This window comes from Triturus cristatus, chromosome 12, assembly GCF_964204655.1.
Source record: "Triturus cristatus chromosome 12, aTriCri1.1, whole genome shotgun sequence".
In the NCBI taxonomy this organism is placed as follows: domain Eukaryota; kingdom Metazoa; phylum Chordata; class Amphibia; order Caudata; family Salamandridae; genus Triturus; species Triturus cristatus.
In genome coordinates this window covers 657,459,483-657,482,623 of record NC_140595.1, presented here as the reverse complement: position 1 = coordinate 657,482,623, position 23,141 = coordinate 657,459,483, and the positions used below count along the sequence as shown (strand labels likewise).

The window sequence follows — 23,141 nt, the reverse complement described above, 5'->3', positions numbered from 1 at the left end:
AGAGGAATGAATTGGCAGTAGCGCATCAGTGAAATATGTATATTTTTAACTGTGTTTCTTAGTTGGAGAATCTGAAATCCCGAAAGTTAAAACTGGCAGACCCATACAAAACATACATGCATGTAAGGGGGAACTGTAATTCCACACAACGCTTTAAATGGGCAGATACCGTCCGGTACTGAGTACCTGCACTTCTTACATTTGAAAGGAAAAGTACCTGCACTTCTCGGCACTGCTGCAATACATTTAATGGACTGTAGCATAATAATAGCCCCAGCAGTGCGGGAGGCCCCGAGCTCCAGGGGGCCCCCTCCGGGACGGCCTGAGAACTAAGACTGTTGGGGTTTGGCCTGAGATCTCCTGACTGGGTCCGGTGGGCTGCCCTCCATGCACTTTGCACGGAGGCCCTCAAGGTTTGTCACGCCACTGTTGATGGGAGAGTAACAGCACTTCTCAGCACTGCTGCAAAACATTTAATAGGAGTGCCTGCACTTCTCTGCACTGCTGCAATACATTTCATAGGAGAGTGCCTGCACTTCTCAGCACTGGTCTAATACATTTAATAGGAGAGTGCCTGCACTTCTTAGCACTGCTGCAATACATTTAATAGGAGAGTGCCTGCACTTTTCAGCACTGCTACAATACATTTATTAGGAGAGTGCCTGCACTTCTCAGTACTGCTGCAATACATTTAATAGGAGAGTGCCTGCACTTCTCAGCACTGCTCCAATACATTTAATAGGAGAGTGCCTGCACTTCTCAGTAGGAAACAGGTACTCTTAATAGCGACTACCTACGGTTCTATATTTCCATTTAAAGCACTGCCCACACAAGCAAACATTGCTTTAAGTTGGGGTGCGGCTGACTGTCCCCAGCAATATCGGCCTTCCAGAAATCCTGCCTTGAAATATCTATGGGGCGTCTCTGAAACCTTAAGCCAGGTGTGAGGCTCGCACGGTCGGTGTTCTTTACGCACCTCATATTTGTAGTTATGTGGTTCCCATTCTTGAAAAAAAAATAAGAATACAAGTACCAGAATGCAATAGGAACAAAAACACCTGGGCTACCTATGGGACAAGTTACCTGGTTCCCAGAAGTTGTTGAAGTTTGCATCTGTTCCTGAAAATTCAAAAGACCGATCAAAAAAGCTACCCAAACCTTTTGAGATGGGGGGAGGGGGGACTGGCGAGCTGGAGGGTGGAAGTTCTCAGCCTGAGACACTGTCACCCCGTCTGTCCCTTCACAAGGCACGGGGCACGACCCCTGCGGAGTAATACGATAAAGATTTGTATTTCCTGTGGTTGGGGGGTTTTTGAAGCGGGGGCGGGGCCTCACAGCGGCCTTCTGTTTGTTCACAAACATGCTTCTTGCCTGTAATGAAAATTACCAGCACGGGGTTATTAGGGGCTAGAGACATCCAAGGCGCCTCCTGCGAAAGTGTGAGGGCATGCTGTGTGAGAGGCATTCCAAGGGGTGTAATTATCCCTCCCCCCACCCCGCGACGGGGGGAGTGAGGGGGGGGCTGGTTGAACCAGGACCTAGCAGCTTGTAATTACAAGGCACGGGGGCAGCGGCCCGGGCCCTGGTGTCTGCGGAGCGCCGGGGACGGCAATTACCGGAGCGGCGGGAGGGCAGGCCGAGTGCTGATTAGAAAGTGCTGCTCGAGCCATTTGTGAGCGACAGGGTGCGGGAAGGGGGGGAGCAAATGGTGAGAAATGAGGGAAAGACACCACATTTAAGAGCGCTCGCTTTTGTACAGCCAATTATTGAATCTATATTTGAACAATTTTCGGGGCACGGAGGGTTAGCGGGCTCATAATTGCAGAAACAGCAGCTCTCTAATTACCTTTCTGTAAGTGCCTGCCCGTCCTTTGGCGCGTTTCTAGCCTTCCCTCCTTCCTCCCCTTTTGAATGGCGCTCCTTTTCACGCCGGCGGCCCGTGCTGGGCTCTGTCACGAGGCGCAGCGCCGGCGCTTTGATTCCGGAGCGCGTTACCTTGGAATATTTGATGGGCCCGGCGGGTCCTGCCAATATAAACACGCGGGGTGCGGGGAGCGCAGGCCCGGTGGCGCTTCCGGCCTCTCTTCCCGGCTCTCTGTTCCTGGGCCGACCCTTGGCGCGGCGAGCCTGCTGTGTACAAGCTGTCAAGCAGCAGACAGGCTGCCGCCTTTGTGCAGGGGCCCTGGGCCTACCGTGGCCTGAAGGAGGGGGGCCAGGATGTTCCCTCCATCCCCCACTTCACACTGGGGGGGGGGGGGGGGGCGTTTGAACCCTTTACCCGTTTGCCTATCAGCCACCGCAATCCCCGTTTTCGGGCGGGGGGGGGGCTTTTGAACATCGCCCCCTTACTTGAACCCCATATCACCCTCCCCAATCGGTTTTACTGGGGCCACGGTCCCACTGAGGCCTGAAGGATGGGCAAGATTATAAACCCCCCTTCCCGGCATTTCTGGTGCTGTGCCCTGCTGCGAGCCCGAGGGGGACATGAAAGGACGGGGCCGACTCCCCGCTGGGCCGCGCCGTGCTCTGCTTCTCTGAGGCCCGTAGGCCTGCTCTGAGCCCGGGGCAGGGGGAGGCGGGGGAGGGAGGGCTGTCTCTTCTTGGGAATCTCTTACTGAGTCATAAATGGCCCTGCTGTGAAACGGGAAGGGCGGGGGGCTGGTGCTCCGCCCGCCCCTCCCGGATGATCACGGAGAAGTCCCTGTTATCTGCGCCAAGAGTCGTGTTGTGTGAGCTTGGGTTCCCTGACTGACTTCTCAAGTGAGGCCCTGCCGGCCCCGGGCATTTTGGACACAGTTTTTCGAGGAACACATACATTGCTGACCCGCGCGCCTCAACCGAATTTTTCTCAGGAGCGTGGTTACTTGTATCCAGTCTGTACTTGGAGCGTCGTTTAGATTCGGTGCTCCTCGTTTTGTTGTTGGGAGGACACAAGGCTGAGCCGAGATTCAAGCTTGTGATGCGCTGGCTAACCACGAGATCCATGCAGCACGCGCTCAACCCGCAGAGCTGCTCGAGGTGAGGAGACATGTGGCGATGCATTGCGATGTTAGTTTGTAAGCGGTTAGAGGGCCGTGTCAACATCCCCGCATGCTCGACCTCTGTTTGTACTGTACGGGCATTCTTAGTGTGATCCTCTGCAGTGCGCACAGTACATCTCCGGTGTACACGCATGAGGAGTTTCCTGACTGAGCACAGTGAATGGGCGTGCACGAATGAATGCTGCTCATTGCGTCCTCTGGCCCTTTCATTGGTTGCTGCAGTGGGGAGGAGCTATGAATGTGCTTAAGCATGTATATAGCGCATAGTGGAGGCGATGAAAGTGGCACATTGAGGTAGGGAGCATGTAAATGTAATGTAAATGTAGTGCATTTATATAGCGCTCCGCACACCCCCGAAAGGGTCTCTCAGGCGCTGTGCACATACCGCTGTGGAACCCTTCCTGGCCTTTCCCTGTGAAGTGCCCACTCCTGGGCACCCCCAAGGTGAAGCCAGGCATCCTTAGCGCTGTTGGGGCCGTTGTGGAGATTAAGCAAGCTATTGCCCAGAGTTGCAGAGTGTGACCCATGATTAGAATAGGCACACCGAGGCGAGAATTATCGGGTCCGGGGGGAAATTGAGCCCAAGACCCGCCGAGGCAGGAATTGAACCCTGGTCCGGGCCAGACCTCTGCATCAGGGTCTGCCGCTCTAACCATTGAGCCACACTTCTCCAGCATGGAAGCACCTACATCTGGTGCCTAGAGTGGCTCTGGTGCCAGAAGCAGGCAACAGTGGCCCAACTTCTAATCGCCAGGCGCTAGGAGCCGTGCGTAGGGCAAATCTTAATGTAATGCCCGACTAGTCCTTTCTACGTTCAATACGTTTTAAAATTATTTTTAACAAGTCTTACCACTGAAGCGCCTTAATTATTTTGAAGTAAAATGTTAGGCCCTGGTACCCCCACGATGCATGTAGGTGTCAGGATTCAGTTTCTGCACTCCTGGGTGGGCGGTAGGGTCACATTAAGTGAGAGCAGAGACCCTGCCTGCATTCAGGATGATGGCTGTGAAGTTGTGTGACCCCTGGTGTGCCCCAACCTTACACCGTGAGTTTGATGGGGCTGGTGGTCCAGTGCGCGTGCTACGCCCCAGTTCAGCTGAGCGGGCTTGGGGCAGTGATGCCACGGGTACCTGCCCCTTGTCTACTGAATGAGCTGGACAGTGGTGCCTCGGACAGGTGGTATTTGCAAATGATTCTGATTCGATAGCACATCATGACCTTGTTTCCAGTGCGTGCCCTTAAGGCAGTGGTGCCCCGGGCATGTCCTTGCAAGAGATGCTGATGTGCAGCAGGACATGGCCCCATTATCTGCTGAGTGGCCTGATGGAAGCCCATGGGGCCCATTTCTAATACATCCAGTCAAGAGGTGGGGCGGTCTTTGTAAAGCAGTCTGCAGGACTGTAACAAAAGATGGTGGCCGAGTATGCCTACCGCGTCCTTGGTTTGAATCAGTAGTATGTGTATTGCAGACAGGTTCCTACGTTTATATTTGAATTTTACATTCATTTTCAGATTTTTCTTCCATTCATCATTTATTTCAATAAAGACTAATGAAACCTGCCAATCTAAAACATTCACAGTGCTGTAATTCATTTGTTACACCATCGTAATACACATTTTAAGATGCCTCTTGCAAGTAACCGGCAGTTCTTAGGAAGGATTTCCCCCATCTGAAGCCAGGCCCCAATGCGTTAGGCTGATTTATAACACCAGGCCTGTTCCCAGGCCATGAGGCCGGGGTATGATCACTACTTTTTCTTAGCTTACTTTCATTACTTGTTTGCTATGCAAATTGGCATGTGTGTGCTCTCATTTTGTTATTTTCTTCATTCTTTAGTATTATTCGGTCAATTGTTAAACACTCGCAATGAGCCTTGCGGCGCTATAGATGTGAAACTGATTACAGATCTGGCTTGGAAGGAATTATAGAGTGGAAATCCAGGTTTTTAGCTTCTCCGTTATTTCAGGTGGGACGATGGCTTTCCAGTTGGACGGTGGTCAGCAGTCTGTAATGGTACGGAATGATAAAAAACCTTGCGCAAAGGGGCGTATGTATATGGTCAGTGGATTCTAGCCGTAACAGATATGGAGTGGCCCTAAACTCTCCAGTGCCGCCCTCTATAGAGCGCCACCACGCATTCCTGGTCACCGATGTAGCAACCCAGCCCCAATGCAATTTCTAGAGCCAGAGTGTCTTAATTTGGCCCTCACAGGATGATAGAGGGGCCCGGTCAGACGTGAAATAAGGAGCTGAGTAGCTTTCAGAGCGTTCCTATTCAAGCGCTTTGTAGCTCCAAGGGGTCCTGTGTCCCCGCTTCCACCGGCCCTCGCTTTCTAGACATCAGTCAGTTGAGGTTTTGAGCCAGTATTTGCAATGGTAAAAGTCAAATGCCAGGTCCCAGAATGCAATGACCTTTTTGTTGACTAAAAGTTTGGGGCTGGCTGAAATTGCCCCACATGGTGCGAGACGACGCGGCAGCAGTTGTTTTTCTGCAGTCTTGCTCAGTTATACAGACTGCCAAGTGTGCATTTGGTGTATCGCTTTGTGCATTGTCTGTATATGAGTTTATAATGTAAGTAAGTGTCTGTCTGCATGTCCTCAACAGCATTCACCCCGTACGATCCCCACACACCAGCATCCACCCTGCACCATCACCACACCTCAGCATCCACCCTGCACCATCACCACACACCAGCATCCACCCTGCACCATCAACACACACCAGCATCCACCCTGCACCATCCCCACACATCAGCTTCCACCCTGCACCATCAACACACACCAGCATCCACCCTGCACCATCACCACACATCAGCATCCACCCTGCACCATCAACACACACCAGCATCCATCAATCGACCATCACGCCCACCCATCATAGTTCCTATAAGCCAGCAAAACAGCGCAAGGGCAACTTAACATCACCCAATGCTTATGGCTTTATTACCGTGGCAGGCGGACCGCCACCAAAAGGCCGTCGGTAGCGGTCCGCTTGACTTCCTGGCCATCGGCCCAACCGCCGGATTACAATACCGGCGGTCGGAGCGCAGAGGTCGGGGGCAGGGGGAGGGAAGACCGTCACCTCCGACAAGATCCAAGTGCCCGCTGGGGTGGCGGTCTGATTCCTATCCCTACATTGTGCGAAGTGCTTGCGCCAGCACCGCTGTAGGGATTAGGGTGTCCCTTTCCAACTGCCTTTTCATACCATGGGCTATTGCTAAGTGGCCGGGGGGCGGAGGGGTGGGCTCATGTAGTGTTCCCCCACGTATCCATGCACCGTGCCAGGCACCACATAGTACCTGGCACACGGTGCATGGATGTGTACTAAGTTCCTTTTTCTACTGTGGCTTATACTGCAGCCTTGTACCTGGGCTGAAGAACAAGCCGCAGCAGAGTTAGGCACTTTCCGACCGACTTCATGGTGGTCTGAACGTAATGGGCCGGGTGGGACCGCCGACTCTTTGACGGACAGTCACCGGCCTGATACAATGGCAATCGGCAGTCTGAGGACCGCCATCGTAGTCGGGGTCTTACAGTCAGCTCACAACTGTTGTAGCCCGCTGGGCAAGTCTTTAAGGCAAATCACTCAGTTAGCACATACCTGCCAGCACTACTCTTCTGGCCACACAGAACAAACTTAAAAGACGAGTCCGCAACAAGAAAACCTCAGTTATGTCCACATTTCCTATTGCTACAGTTTATAAGCACCATACTCTGATCTTGGATTAAATTCTGAAAGAAGTTACTGAACACGACTAGCGCTGCGAGGTCATCCCAAAGGCAGAATGCACGCCACAGAAACACGTGTGACGACATAAGATTGCATAACTGGCTGTTACTAACATGGGCATGTCGCACATTACTTCCAACTGATGTATGGAAAACGCAGACCTTTAAGACAAGGGTGCCCAGATCAGTAAAGCAGTGTGTTGCCATAAAAATGGTAAAAGGCGCTATACAAATGCTGTTTAGCATGTAGGCGCTTCTCATGTTGGCTCTGAAGTAGGAGAAGTGATCGGTTTTGTGCCTGATTATCAGAGTTTTTTTGTTGTAGTTTTTTTTTAAATTGCCGTAACACAAACGTTTTCTGGATTGTGACTACAGCCAGCCGTTCCCTTTATTCCCCGTTTGTTCACGACTCGGGGCGCCCTGGTTGCACCTGCACCCTCAGCGTACTCTCAGCCCGCCTCCTGCGCGTGCAGCATCAGCATCTACCGGGGCTGATGTGTACACGGAGGCTGCTCAAAGCAGCTAATAAATGTCGCATACCAATGAGGGCCCGCGCTTGTGCGTGGGGGCGAGGGAGGCCCTCGAGCTCCGGTTAGCACCCCTTAAACCACTTCGGGGACAGGCCCTGCCGTATGCTGACTGCTTCTCTCCCTGCTCCCGTTCGCCCCCCTTTCCTCTCTCCACACTAATGAGGCTCTTAAGGTTGTTGCTGCCGCTAATCCTTCCTAAACTAATCTCCCTCTATTTATCTGTCTCATTCAAGTTGCGAGGACGAGCCTCCCGGGTTTGTGTTCTTGTAGCGACATCTGCTGGTGTGGTGCAGTAACGCGTCTGTTAGGAACCAGTCCCTAGTGGAGGATAGGCAGCTGTGTGTGTCACCAGTGATTGATTGACCGGCTGTGTTTGTTCCCAGATGCCGACACTGAAGAGTTACGAGCTGGAGAATTATTTACAGTTAGAATAACTCTGGTGTTTGTGTGTGGATCCCATTTTTTTTGCGCTCTTGCGCAGCACTCTCGTGTTTCAACATGCACACAGATTTTATGTCTGCTCATATTATTATAATGGGTTTTATATAGCGCACAGCTACCCGCATGGGGCTTCCTGGCGCTGCGGCGGAAAGTCAGATACATGCAGGCCCCATTAATTCACAACAGCCAAGTCTTCAGCAGTCTGCAAAAGATGGACAACGAGGAACAGCTTCTTAAGGCATTCCATAACTTAGGACCCTGGTATGCAAAGGATCGACCACCCATGTGTGCACGTTTGATTGTGGGGACAGTGCACAGTGACAGTTCGGTAGAACGAAGGAAACGGGCCGGCTGATATGATTTAACCAAGTTGTGGAGGTAGCGTGGGCCTGCTCTGGCTTTGTGCACATAGCACAAGGTTTTAAAGTGAATTTGCGTCCCCACCATGAGCCAGTGAAGCTCTCGGAGCTCCGATGAGGCCAAGGTGGCTTTGGGGAGTTTGCATAACATCCAAACAGCCAGGTTCTAAATTAATTGCAACTGTCTGATGGATGCTTTAGCTGCCGTCAAATAGAGAACTTTATTGTGGTCCAATCTTGCCATTATGAGTGTCTGAATGACCGTTCTTTGAGCTGGAAGCGGAAGTGACCAAATGATTTTCCGCAGCCATTTCAAGACGCCGAAGCAGGTAGCAGCCACCTACGACCCCTATGTATGTATACATGGTTATCTGCAAAACTCCTATCTAGCCAGACACAGTGGAGCGCTGAACATGGGTGGAAGTCCTGTGGTACAATTCAGACTTATTTACAGTGAGGGCAAATGCATGTGGGTGGTGATTTGTATTGTGCTGATATTTCGGAATTACAGGCGGGCTGAGGCAGTTCTTACGTTGACAAGGATAGTGCTCCAAATCCCAGCAGTGTAGCTGGAGATGACCTGCATTTTGTTTTTTTAGGTCTCGCCTGACCCAGCGCATGCGCTGGTCTGGCAAGACTTATTGAGAGGGCTCCCAAAAGTGCTACCACGCCAGCCTAGATCTACAGTGCTCTTTACCGCGATTACTTTCACTTTCGCGGCCGCTTTGATGTTTGATCGCGATCACTTTCGCGGCCGCTTTGCATAGCCAATAGGTCTCGCTTTTGGAACCTTATAAGTATTTAGTTATGCAACTGTTGCATGGCTAAACACTTTATAAGGTCCCAAAGGCAAGACCTATTGGCTATGCCAATGCTTGTTCTCTTTTGCAGCCTTTTGTCTTCAGCCTGTCATTGCCATGAGCTTCTCCCTGCCTGTCTAATGTGCAGGGGTGCCATTTCAGTTGGTGTTGCATGTGATGCAGGTGGTGTTCAAGAGAGCACTGGTTTTGAGGTCTAGCCGCTGCAGTTCCTTCTTTGCTGGAACTCCCTAAAGAAATGCTCTCCTAGCTTGGCCTCCACATTTGCTTTCCTTGTACTATTCCACAGCCCTGCAGACGTGCGTCGTACTAGTGCATTTTGCTCCCTGGAGCCTGGAACATATTCCCTACAGAAAAAGTATTGAGAAACTGATAAACAAGCCCCCATGTTTCCATCTGCACGCCCCTGGCTATGTCTCCAGTGCACTGGCCTCCGAAGATAAGCCGTAAGGTGAAAAATAAGCAACTAATCTTTCATTTCAAAGAATTCAAATTAAGGTTAACTTACAAGTATCCAGTGTTTGAATTCATAAATGTTTAATATGACTTTCAGTAGAATTAAAATACTCCTATCGGACAAGAGACTTTTAACTCTGTCCCTATTATAGTGTTTAGCTCACAGATTGTTGCAGTAGTATGCCAGTTCTCCACCCTCATAAAGGTGTCTGGAACCTGCGCTTCTTTCTCTGTCTATGACAGTCTTTTTTTAAACCCTCTACTTGTTCCCTCTCCTTCAGCAGAGAGACTGGTGGCACTCATTTCTGTGGAGCAGCATAGCTTTTGTTTGTTGAATTAATCCATGCATGCTAAATTGAAAAGTGTGGATTCAATATGAAAATGTGTGTATTTCAGGAACCCATAATTTCCACAATCTATTTAAATCTGTTATCTGCAATAATAAATCGTGCAGCCTTGGGAGGCTTGCTACTAATGTTATTACCTTGGTGCCAGGAGGTATTGCCCCTGTGGCTGTTGTGTGTTGCCCTTGTAGAAACATTCAACATTGGCTAAGCCTTTCTTACAATGCTGCTTCCAATTCTGCACCGAGGTGATCACGGCTGGTAACCTCGCGTAAGGTAGTCACCAATATAATCTTGTCTGATGTGTCCAACGATAATAATAGTAGCTCGAGATGATTTTCATTGAACATAAGTAGCTCTTGTTAATGAAAAGGTTGGAGAACCTTCTCTAACGTATTGGCTCTGTAAAGTGCACAGATGGTAGGCGTGCGCTCATTGAAAAGCACACTCTTGTGTCTAATGTGCAGGTATTTTTGGACCTTGAATGCTTCTCTTCTGTCGCTCACATCTCGTTATTCTCCACACTCTCTATGCTGTTTGCGGGTTGAATCATTTACAACTTTGGTCGGTCTGTCTTTCTGCAAATGTGGTTTCCAGAAACGGGCGGAGCGCTAGGTGTAGCTTTCATAAATGGACATTTGTAGGTTCCAGAATTGGACACACTCCCTTGGTGGAAGCCTATACCTAGCTGCAGACTGATTTGCATATGGCCATGTCTGAACTGGGGTGGTTGAGTGAGCTAAAGAATGATGATGGATTAAACCCAGATCAGTTGACTGGGGGTGAGTGTTTAATTTGCTCAAACTCTCCGTCCATCATCCCCTTTGGCATCGCTCTGTACTCTGTGTAAGGCCTCAAAATCTGGATACAATGCTTTCTGGCTCTCTGTGAACATATTCAGATATGGGCACTCTCATTTTACAATATAGGAGGATCATAATCTTAATGGACATTCAATTGATAAGTAGACCCCGTGTTAAGTCTGGAAATTGTGTGTACCATCCAACTGATTTCAAATGTTCCTATTATCTAAATTTAGCAGCCTCCCATAAATAAAGGCGTGGACATGTGGCTTCTCCTGTGAATTATACGAGTAAGGAGGCTGGGCTGTGTTGTGGTGGAGTGGGTTTTGGCGCCTGTGGCCTGGATACTTGGGCACATGGCTTCTTTTAAGGCAGAGCGGCTCTTAGCTTTTCCTTTGAAGGATTGGCGGGCATTGCTTTGGTATTGTTCGGGAAGTCCTTATGTGATTTGGGGTATAGCTTCTTTCTGTAGAAGTGAGCTCTTCGTTTTCTTTGAATGATTGCTGACACAGGCATGTCTCCGTTCTAGTGGAATGAACTTGTAGCTCGTTCCTTTCTTTGATCTTTGATTGAATGTTTGGTGGGCATAGCTTCCATGAAGTGATTTAGGCTTTGTGGACCCCCCTTTCCTTTAAATGATTGGAGATAATGGTTCATTCTAGTAGAGAGGGCATCTTACTCCCACTTCCTGTAAATGACTGGGACATGGCTTCCTTCTAGCTTTGAAAGTTGTTAATTCACCTTTTCCTGCAAATGTCTAGGGATACTAGGTTCCTTCCAGAGAGGGGTTTTGATTGCCTCTTCTGTTTAATCTTTGTGGGTGTTGGTTCCTTCTTGTGGAGTGGGAGTTTGGTTTCCTGCTTCCACTCCTATACACGATTCATGGGAATGGCCCTCTGCTGGTGCAGTCAGCTCTTGGCTTCCTTAAGCAACCAGGGTCGTGATATGCTTCTGATGGAGTGGCCTTTTGACTTTGACCATAATTTAAATAAAGGAATGTTACCTGGAATAGTTCTTTTGGAGTGGGCTCTTTGCTCTCCCTTCCTTTCCGTAATTGCAGGGTGGGGCGTAGCTTTCTTCTGGCTGAGTGGGCTTTTTCTCTTCATCTCCCTCAAAATGACTGACAAGAATGGCTTCCTGCTTCAGGAGTGGGCTCTTGCCTTTCTCATCCTTAAAATGATTGGCGGTCATGGCTTGTATCCGGGATTGGGCTGTTGGGATACAGGGAGGAGTGGGGGTTGGTCCTCTGTTGCTTTACTGCTGTAAATGATGGAGTCGTCTCTTGGCATCCCTCGTCTTTTCCGTCCTTTTCTTTGTGCATCAATTCTTCGCGGTGTGCAGTGAGCTAGAATCCTGACTCCAGGCTTGTGCTAATGAAGCTGCTCATGAGCGTGGATATGAAGTGACCTGGTGTCCCCGCTGTAGTTATTTCCCCAACTGGCCCTGGGCTCTCCAGCCGCCTCTGACACCATCAAAGGCTGGTATAGAGACGGGAACCAACCATTCACTCCTGTGCAAATAAGTCAGCTGATTAAGCAGCAGCATAGTCTCTTCCCTCCACCGCTGGACAGGCTTTGATAGGCTTGAGCTGCTGCGTGTGCTTTGCTGCTCTTCAGCAGCCAGAAGTGCATCCTGTAAAAATATAGTTTTAACCGGTGTAAAATGGGTGGTAGAAGCTGAATGTTCTGCATAAGTGGCTGTCCTGCTGTACATGAAATAGGATTGTCTGGTGTTTTGGTGCACTAGGTGTGTGCTTGCACGCGTCTTGTGAATCTGGTTTGGTAGTATACCAACATGCACTGAAAGCTGTGTACCGTCCAGCATCCTTTCTTTTGACTTAGCATTGAAAACTACGCCAGCCACACAAGGTTTTTTATCTACTCTGACCGTAGATCTATAAGCTCTTGCTTTTGTTTTAGGTGGAAGTAAAAAGAACAGATGGACGGAATGCTGAGCAAATCAAACATTCAACCCCAGTCACAGATCTGGGTTTAATCCATTGTGTTTGTGCTCACCACGCCACTCCAGTTTGGACCCAGCCATATGCAAAGCCAGTCTTGACCTTGCTCCCCATGGGAACAGTCCAGCCCGAGCTGCCAGGCGAGTTCCTCCTTGGACCGGAAACAAGCATCCTGGGACCGTTTTCTGGGTATTACCCCTCATCAGCCAGGCTAGCTTGAATCCAGTGGCACAGTGAGTATGGGACCCTCGTCTGGGCCTACCCTTCCCACTTAGGGCTGTGAGGCAAATTGCTTTGGTTCTAGGTAGGCAACATGATCTGAGGCATTTGCTTTGGTACTGTTAGAAGCAGCATAGCAGGGATATTTACCTTGGTTCTGCTCCGGAACCAGTGGGTTGAGTCTGGCTGTGTGCTTTGAAGTGGGTGCATTTAAGGCATACTGATCTCCACGCTTGTGGCATCTACAGTAGTTCTCTTACATTAGCCTGTTGCCATCTTACTCACCAGTAAAGTGAATGCAGAGCTGTCACACTTTCCACATGTGTCTCTCTTTTCTTTGAGAATTTTCAAGCTCTCTTGTTTCCTGGTGAAGTGCCTCAGATTGAGTGGGCTGATCTCACACCGTGTTATTGATTTATCTACAGCACTAATCTGAAACTATTAACCATTGCGTTGATGTGTGGTTGCGGAAACCTGTTTGTTAATGGCGCCCTGGCTTCCTTCCAATCGTCCTCTGGTGATGTACGTAGACTTCCATAGCAGGACTACAGCCCGCAGTAGAAGGAGCGCGTGACTTAATCGCACTCTCCGTTTTGAGCAATTCTGCTTCATAGGTGAGAAAAAGTAATAGTTTGTTACAGAGTTCTTGCTATAGCCATTCTATACTTTTTTTTTTACTTTCATTACTCCACTGCATCTTAAAACCAAATTTTCAGCAGCATCTGCAGGCATTTTCAAGGTATGATGACAAAGCCTTGATGCATGTGATCTTCTGTTGCGCTTGAGTCCTGTTCTTGTGGTTCAGGTGCACCTGTGGTCACGGCTTCAGGAGTTTATCGGGTTAGCCCGGCTCACAGCTGAAGCCTTAGCGGATGTCAAGATGGTCCGTTATGTTCTGCGTTGGAGCTGTGGTGTCTTCTGAGCGTCCAAAAAACGTGTTTCTTCCTGTCTAGTTTGGAGAAGGTCCATTGTTGTTCAAGATGTCCTCTTGCAGAAGGTCATGTGTACTCTGGGAAGGATGAACCGAGCGAGGTATGGGTCTAGGACTCTAGAGAAGGCAAGCCTGCCTTGTTCAGGCAATGGTGGCTGTCCCAGGCGCCCTACAACAGCCATGAGAGCAGCAATGCGCACGGAAAGGGTGAGTTTGGGAGTAACAGCAAGGATCAGCCTATTAATTGTACGCTGGGTATTTGCAAATTTTTAAAACCTCACATGGTTTGGTTTGAACCTCTGCTGTTCAGTGGCGGTATTTTTGCTCCAGTTCTTATGTAGCAGAGAAGTGCTTTCCTCAGTGGTGAGGTACCACTTTCCTCAGGCGTCTGTCCCCACTTTCCTCAGGCGTCTGTCCCCACTTTCCTCAGGCGTCTGTCCCCTCTTTCCTCAGGCGTCTGTCCCCCTCTTTCCTCAGGCGTCTGTCCCTCTCTTTCCTCAGGCGTCTGTCCCCCTCTTTCCTCAGGCGTCTGTCCCCCTCTTTCCTCAGGCGTCTGTTCCCTCTTTCCTCAGGCGTCTGTCCCCAGTGTCATGGTGGTCTTTTATCCCCTACAGGCCGAAATGGAATTCACCTTGCATTCCCCATGCGAGGCTGTTCGGATCATCACTCGGCTGCCTCCACCCCCATCCCGGCGCGCGCCCCGCGCTGTAACTCTACCCGCGACGACGTCTCCACCTCGGATACTTCTCTAATCTGTTCGCACTTCCATGGTGGGCCTGAACATACACGCCGGCTTCGAAAATGCGCTGGGAGCAGTGAAAGATCCGGGGATAAAAATAGCATCTTCGAAGGAAAAGGGGGATTATGGAGGAAGCACGTCGAGCCGCCTCTCGGGTAGGCTAAGATTCCCGAGGCGTTTCCTGGCACCGAGAGGCGCAGCCCAGTCACGCTCTGCCGATACATGCGGCCCGGCGGGGGCCGGACACTGACGTGCGCATGCGCGTTGGCGTGCACGCGCTTCCCTGGATGGCCATGTTCTGTAGGCAGCCCTGCACGTGTGGGCATTCGAGTTCTGCTGAGGGATTAGACTTTTTATCAAACGGATTTAGCGACTAGCCCCGGTGAAAAACTCAAGTCAAGGGTAATGTGTTTCTGGTGAGTGTTTTCTAATTTCATTTGGATGTTTGGAATGGAGGGGACAGAGCTCCCAACTAAGTGCTTGTTTACTGAAGCAAGAGTGTCTCCAACATGAGGAGCAAAACATGGGTTTACGTGTAAAAAAAGAAAAAAATTGTATGAACTGAAAAGTTGACTGTTTTCAGGCGCATCTGCGACCGTTTTCTGTGAAGACCGTGCCAGCCTCCGTGTGTCGGTTTCCTGTTGAAGAGAACCAAAAACAAAGGCTGATCTCCCAGACACAAGTCAAAGGCTACCCAGCCATAACCAAAGAATGGGCTCCCCGACATGCTTCCCTACCCAATGCAAATATTTCCCAGCATGCTGTTTGACCCAGAACCAAAATGGATGCCTCCAAAAACAACTCTGCAAAAAGCCCGAGCTTTTAAGCAGTTAGTTTGGGGTCTGATTTGAAGATGCGATTAGAACCCAAGTCTACTAGTTACCCAAGCAGCATCTTATCCACTAGAGTCCATGAACACCTACAATTGTGTGGTCGCCTTGTCCTATAATTGGTGATTTTGTAGCAGAATTAAAGCGCATGAAGGAGTTGTGGCCAGGCAAATGGTTTGGGGGGGGCGGCAATTTTTTTTGTTCCAAAGAATATAAAAAAATGCTCAAAATGATAAAGGCTTGCCAGTCTCTCTTGTTGGTACCTTGTGATGGTGGAAACCAAGGCTTCTGTGTGTGGATTTCACTAAAGAATTGATTGAACGAGAGCAATGTCTGCCATGTTGCATACATATTAACCATCCCTATTTGCTTCATGAACTTCTTGTGTGCTTGCTGCTGGTTGATACTATAAGCCTAATGGAATTTCTATGCCGTTCCACCGACAGCTTACTCTGCTTTTTTATTCTTTATTTTACTGTTGCTGCCTTTATTTAGGTCGGTCACACATTGTACTATGTCAGTGCTTGATTAACTGGAAATCATTATCAACATCAGGTTTTATCCCACACCTCCAAGTCGTGTGGTATTTTTTTTTCATTGCGAGTGTGGGCAGCAGCGGTTACTGTTTGTCGCGAAAGCCGTGGGCAGATCATTGTGGTTGTCACAGTTTTAGAGCCAGACCCAAACAATGCAATATTTTCTGCTTCCTTCACACTCCAAAACACCACCATCGGTTCCAATGTAGCAGGTGTTGCATCTGGGCGAAGATGTTTTTGGAGACTCAGAGACAATAGAGTTTGTAAGTGGGCTGTTGTGTCTCTGGCCTCAACAACCTAACCAGCACAGGTGAGATAAATTTAGATAGGTGTCAAGGCTTGCTTGCATGGCTTGGCCTCGCCACCATATGCTTTTGTACTTGTTTCGTGTCTCTGACCTAAAATGTGATCACTAGATGTTTGAGTTGTTGTTAGTGTTGAGTGCTTAGTGAACCACTTGTTACAGGCCTCACCTGTTCCACGGCACATAGTCCACCTGCAGGTGTGTGTGTTATGAGTGTGTAGAGCACCTGTGGGATGAGTTTGCACAAGAGGAGTCTTGGTGACAAAGTCTAGCCTGCGGACCAATCACAACTGAGCGCTTGTAGGCATGGCGGCAGAGACTACAGTTTCACTTTCTGCCTTTTCCCGCACACCATCTGCTCCCCAAGCTCATTCACAGCAGAGCCATAGATGTGGGTGAAAATGTAATCAGCCACCTAGTGAAGTGTTGTGAAGAGAAACTTGAGAGCATTCCTTTTGTAAACAAAGAGTGACCCGTCCGTCAAAACACATTTCCAAGAATGACTCGAGCAGGCATGCTTGGAAATGTGAGGGTGTATCTTGAAGAGGCAGCTTTGTGAGGGCCAAGGTGTAAACTAGAATACACCGGGTGTCTCTGCAGACACTTGTTTCACTGCACCAAAGGAAAAATAGTGAGATGATTAATAATTTAAAAAAAAAGCTTTTTTGTTCAGAAATCCCAGATTCACCAGTAGGTTGGGCTTGAAGCTCGTTTTCAACAACTAATAGGAAATGCATACTTGAAGTGGTCAATGCTTTCTTTAGAGATACAGGGTTAGATCTCTGCCGATATTAAGCCTTCAGCCTGATGTGGAACACAACATAGTGCATTATTAAGGGTACCACTAGATGGGAAAGGGTACCCTTTGACTTCATAAAATGCGTTCAGAGGCGGTCGGAAGTGGAGTTACAATAGTTCCTTCAGCACTCCTGAGCTGCAGATTTTCCAAGAGGTTGCAATCTTATGCTGTGGGCGAGTAGAAAATCTTGAAGGGAAGTGGTCTTTGGGTGGATGAAGGTCAGTACGCAGCTGGACAGCCTGCTACTTCTACGCAGAGGCCGCAACCAGGCATGTGCTGGCGAGCCTGCAAGCAGTACGAGTTATCGGTACCTGGGGAGAGGATGTGGCCTAACGGCTAAAGAACCGGGTTCGAGTCTCGGCAGGGGCGCTCAACATCCTGTGATTCTGGGCAGATCACTTTATTTCCCCGTGCCGAACAAACATGAATGCAACCGGTGCTCATGTAAAGCGCTCTGATACTTTCGGGTCTAATTTGTGCTACATAAAACTCGCGATTAGAACAAAACTTTTCATAAGCCAAAATAAGGATTGGTAGCGGGCAGATCAAGGGTGCGACTGATCAGTATTGGGAAGGTCATACACTTAAGAACTTAAGAAGCAGAAGAAATGATAGGTCCCGGATAGTTTGCTGTGGTAATGATGATTGCTTCAGCTAGCTGAGTTCAGGCTCTTCGGTAGCACAATCCATGATTGGATATTATAAAGTTGGCCATTCTGCTAAAAAAGAAACTTGATGGCCACCAGTCTGCAAAGACACTCTGGTACCTAGAATCAGCAGCCATGTCAAACGATGAACAAGTGGGATATTCTATATACCTTCATCTGATATAATGCAGCATGTCTGGTCCTGCACGGAGCATCGCATTTGCCAGTGAGTGTGTTTTGATTCATGTGCCATGGGGTGGTTGTCCACGGCTGCAGCACAGATTACGGCATTCGATACTTGCCGTGGTTGTTACTTTTGGCAGTGATGGTAATTTTTACAGGCTCCGTAGCAGTCCTGAGTGGCATAGAAGCAAGGTGCGTTTCAGTGCGTTGTCACTGATCGGGACACATGACTTCTCAGAGATGTCCACGTAGGTACCATTTGGAGCAAGATCCCCTATGTCCTTCTACTTGTCACCGACCCTCTTTCTACCACTCTTCCGCTGGGTGCTCACAGCCCAGGGCACTAGGCCCTATCCCGGGACCTTATGATTAAGATGGCATGGATGAGCGAATACCAATAGACATGTGAGAACTTAGTGTATGCAAGAGAGCGCATGTTGCCAAAGTCAGGCGCTCCACCCCGCCTAAGGCAGACAGTGTGCTTCTTGATGTCATGAACTTGGAGCCTGGGTGTATCTGGAAATGTTGCCCACTTGCGGGTAAAGTTTCTGGAAAAAGCTCAGAATACTGACAGACTCAACACATCTCTTTGTAACACCGCTTGACACCCTGAACCCTTCAGCGCGTTAGCCTAATCCTAGTGCATTGGGAGAGTCCAGGCATGCATTCGTAGCAGTGCACAAGTGCTGTATAGTCCCTGCCAATAAGCAATGACGGAATTACAGGGCATTGGCACAGTCCAGCTATGCATCTCAAGCAGAGCGCTACCGCAGTCTAATGTAGGGCATTGGAGTGTGCCAGCCATGGCTTTTATACCTGTGCCGCTTCATTAAAATCCTTTCAGTGGAGAAACGCCTGCTTGCCAGCCGGTGTGATAAAGACCCTTGTATCCCACCCAAAACCCTGCACTAAACCAACATCCAAAGTGTACAATTTTAAGAAATTAAGCTTTTCCTTTTTTTTATCAGTGTAACAACCTCCCCCCCCCCCTCCCCCCCTCTCCCCCCCCCTCTCCCCCCCTACCTCCCCCACATCCCTGCCCTGGTAAAAGAGAAAAGCCATAGAGCAGGTTGTGGCCCTGGCCGCCATGCCTTTACAAGACAATCACCAAAATCCCTGCCGAAGACACAATCTTAAATATTTGCTACCCTCTGGCTGTATACCTGTGCCTCATCAACACATCCTGTTACAGGACAACTAGACATGAGAACACCCGAAAAGTTATTTTATGATGTTTTTTGCATTTAGTTCTTAATGCCCTTGTATGCATTCTACATTTAAAAAAATGCATTTTCCTTTTTTCCCCAGCATTTGTGAATGCTTGTGTTAATACGTTACCCTCAGACCTATTAGCCTTGCCAGTGCTTGTTAATGACTGCTATGAATGTGTGGCAGAGTCTGGCACTGTGGCCTTCCTGCTGGTTATGGCAGAGGGCCTTGCTCTGATAGATGTCATAGGTGGTGCGCATGCGCCGTGGCCTGCGCCTTCCTTTGGGTGAGGGCAGAGGTCTTCTTGCTCGTCTCCCACCCCTGCCCCCGAGTGACACCCGTGTGTGCTGCTCCCTGGCAGGCAGGGCGGTGCGTGGCAGGCTGGGATCTGCCGCTGGCAGTGTGCCAGGCCCCCGCCGCACCCCCTTCTGCCTCCCCGCCCCTTTTTTCGCCTGCTTTTCTCCTTTTAGTGAAAAAGTGGAGGGCACGGCGGGGTCAAACGGCCGGATCAATGCTGCTTGAGACCGGCTCAATGGAGAGAGCGCTGCGCCGCGCTGACAAAGCCCCGTGGATATTATAGATCGGGGGGCCATGTGACCAGGCGGCAGCTGTCGGCCCGGGGTGGCAGGCTGGCCTCGGCGGCGCAGAGGGTCTGCTCCGGCTTTGTTACCGCAGCTTGCAGCGCTCGTCGCGGGGAATGGCGTCGCCCGGCCTTTTCATCAACGCCGACTAAACAAACTATAAAAAAAAACAAGAGTCGAGAGGTACGAGCGCTGACGTCTGGGGTTCGGTGTTTTGGCCGTCACCTCTGTGAGAGGTCTCGGATGGGGAAGGCCCGAGGAACCGGCAACCTTTGCTTGTGGTTTCGCTCAGTTGTTCTCGCTGCTGTCTCGGAGAAAGAGAGTTCTTCCCTACGTCTCCCGCCCGACTTCCTGGGGATTTCGGAATACTCTCTGCTGAATTTTTTAAATAAACTATCTGCAGTGGTGTTTCAATGTCTTGTTTGGGGGGAGGCGGCGGAAGAAGGGTTCTTTGTTGCCATGTCTGCCGAGCCTTCCCTGTTCTGTCTGGTGTTGTCTGTAAACGACCTCTCTGCTAGGGTCTCTCTGTTGTCCTGTTTGCTGGGGTCTCTGCGTGGGACTCTGTGCTGGCCTGTCTGCTGGGGTCCTCGCCGTTGTCCTGGGTTCTTTACCTTGCCCCACCCACCGGGGCCTGTACATGTCCTCTTTTTTGCGGTCTCTCTCTATCCTTTCAGCTGGTGAGCTCTGTGACTTTGGTGCTATGTGGGTCTTTCTATGGCCTCTGTCTTGTGGTGCTTCTGTGTTGTTAACTCGGGTCTGTTTGTTTACAGTAGCTGCCCCCTTCACTTTGGTGCATAGAGGTCTTTCAGAGTAATTTCGATGTTGGACTGTCAGTGTTTTTGTCTGCTTGGACCATCCAGTGACCTCTTGTTATAGGTCTTCAAGTTTAATGGCAATGACGGGCTTTCTGGTGTTGGCTTCAGGTGCCTTTTGATGCCCTGGCGACACAGATTTTTCTGTGTCTTTTCATTGCAGTCCTTTTCTCTAGAGAGGTAAGGGGTGTCCTGTGGACTGCTTGTTTAGTGTGATCTAGTCCTTTAAGAATAATTTGGGGTGTTTGCCATACATTGTGGTTCAGAGGAGTACAGTTATCGGGTCTGGTCTTGGATTAATACTTTTTGTCACAGAAAGTGTTTCTGTGTACCTAAACCTTTGTATGAGGTATGACATTTGTGTTGGGGTGATGTGGGTGAAGCCGGACTAGTGCCTTTTTTGCTTCCCATCCCCACTGCCCTAGCTGGGACGCTCATCTCTGCTGCTGGGCCCAATTCAGTGAAGTGTCCACCGCCCGGTTTATCCATGACATCCGTGGACAGACTCCTCTGGGGGCATGATGGAATGCCCAAGATGTTCAGGTACCTCCGAGAGACTGAAAGAGCTGGGGATGAACCAGTCCCACGGCAGCGGCTTGTTGGACATTCTGCAGATCTCTCCGTGGACCAGTGTGCTGCTGGGCAGTGACAGCACCTGGCTGAGGTTTCGATGGTTGTGCGTCTTGGGATTTGTTGGGTTGGAGCCACCTGCTCTCAGCAGTAGTAACATCCGGTGTAGAGACCGTGCGGTAGACTTTTTGATGTTACTTGTCAGACTGATCTGCATATGAAGTGACCAATATTCTGAGGGGTGTTCACGTTGTGCAAATGAAGCAGTTACCCTGTTTCTGCTGTTCTTGCTGTTCCCCGTCACCACCGCCTCACAGCTCTTATGAATGAAATTACATGCATTAACAGTACTTGCACCCTCTTCCCTCATATGCACTGGAGTGGTTCTAGCATGCACTTGCAAGAAGAAGCGCACTATGAAACGGAATTTCCCCGTATTGTACAATGTTGTTTTGTGTGTGTGAAGCTGTCCGACCAGTGCATAATAAACTATTTTTGTGTCTTTTGCACAAACACGCTTTATCTCTGTCCCAAATGTATCCAGCTTTTGGAAGCTAATTTCAGGACTGTTGAGGGTGGGTATTCACCGCTGAGGCCATGCTGCTGAAGGGCTGCACTGAAGCTAGTGGTTCTTTACTCTTCACTGTAGCTGGGCATTAAAACCTGTAGAGAATGGTGATGAGCAGAATGAGGGCGGGGTGGGTGCACTTCAGGTGACGCAGCACTGGGGACCCACCTTTCAGCATGGGTCTGGCACAAACGTTTCAGAGGTGAGGATTCAGGTTTTCTCTCCATTAATGTTCGGTGTAGTAAAGCTAAATATTGTTCTTGCTTTAGAGGGATGGGAAGGCGATAAAAGGAGGCAATGCACCATATACAGAGAGGAAGTTACTGTTTTCATGACATCGTTTTTAATTGCCATCTTCTGATTGGTCGTGGACGGCCCCTCAGACTATTGGCTTTCTTAACCAGCCAGTCACAGCTTGTTGCTTTCAGTGTTTGTCCTGTCAGTAACAGCTTACCCATGCTGCATAGGCCTGCTTCTTCAGCACCCACAGGCTCTTCCTGAACAAGCTGAAACTTTCACCAAAATATCACAAAGTTACAGAATCCAGAAGTGAAAGTTTCTGACGGATGTGGTTTAGTGTAATTGTTGGAAATGGCTGTTTCCCACCGTCACAATTTTGTGTAGTCCTGGACAGATCTTTGCTTCGTATTGACCATGGACTTCTACTAAATTGATCATCAGTCTAGAAACAAAATACCAGTTTTCTAGAGACGCATCATCCAGATACCATAGAACAGGGGCTTGGAATGCCTGAATGGCTTCCAAAGCCAAAACTGTTGCCAAGATTTGGTGCTCTGGACTACTTCTTGCTGGGCGAGAATAGAGTATTGTTACAAGTTTCTTTTCAAGACCTCTTTGTCTTTGTAAGTGGTTCTTAGACTCCAGCGTGGGCCGCCTTGTGTGGAAAGGATAAAGGCTAATAAGAAAAAAACATGCATGATTTGGCTTTGATGTTTTTAACATTATTTTTGCTGGTGACAAAATTGGAGTAAGCGTGATCCCTTCATTTCAGCATACTGTGGTGCTGAAATTGAGAATTAGTTACCGATGATTTGGGGGGGGGGGGGGGAGAGTTGTATTGCTTTGCTGCAGGCACACCAGAGCATCTGAGACCTGCTTGTTCAAGTATGTCCATCTGCAAAATCTTTCTGTGCATTTACGTGCTCTTTTGGAAGTTCTTTCTTTTGTGTGCTAAATTTGTGTTTTTTTTACATGCTACGCAGAGGTATAAGACATTAGTATATACATGTGTCTGCATCCCTAATATGGGGATCATGGCGTATTCTTCAGACTCTAGGGAGTTCATTTAAGGGGAGCCACCTGCGAGCCCTTCCACGGAAATCCAGCAGATATTTTCCACCCTAATCCAGGGGCCTTTCTACTTGGATAACCCATCTCTTCCCTACAGCACCCTAGTACTTCCTCTTTATGAAGAGCAAATGTTACCCATGGAGCCAAGGGTCTGGTCTGTTTACATGGGGGCAGGTTTTCTACAATTCTGGAGTCCCTTTTATGCAGAACATGTGTTCTCTACCCGGGCAACTATCTGGTCACTCTGCGTGGGATGTAGGTGTTTTTGTCTCAGCAACATATTGCTTCTTGAGATGGTTTAACTTGTGGCCTTTCTGCTGTTCTTGAGCAATCACTTATGTCTTCCTTTTGAACTGGGAATACCTATGGCTAAAACCAGTATTAATCATGGGTGTTGGTGTGTGCTTCTTGTTAAGAGGG

At 49.2% G+C, this 23,141-nt stretch overlaps 1 protein-coding gene across 12 annotated transcripts in view; it reads left to right on the top strand.

The window, feature by feature from the left end:
- GSE1 (Gse1 coiled-coil protein) overlaps positions 1 to 23,141 on the top strand; it is a 1,027,427-nt gene that overhangs the window by 910,536 nt on the left and 93,750 nt on the right. The gene's annotated exons all lie outside the window — the stretch shown is intronic.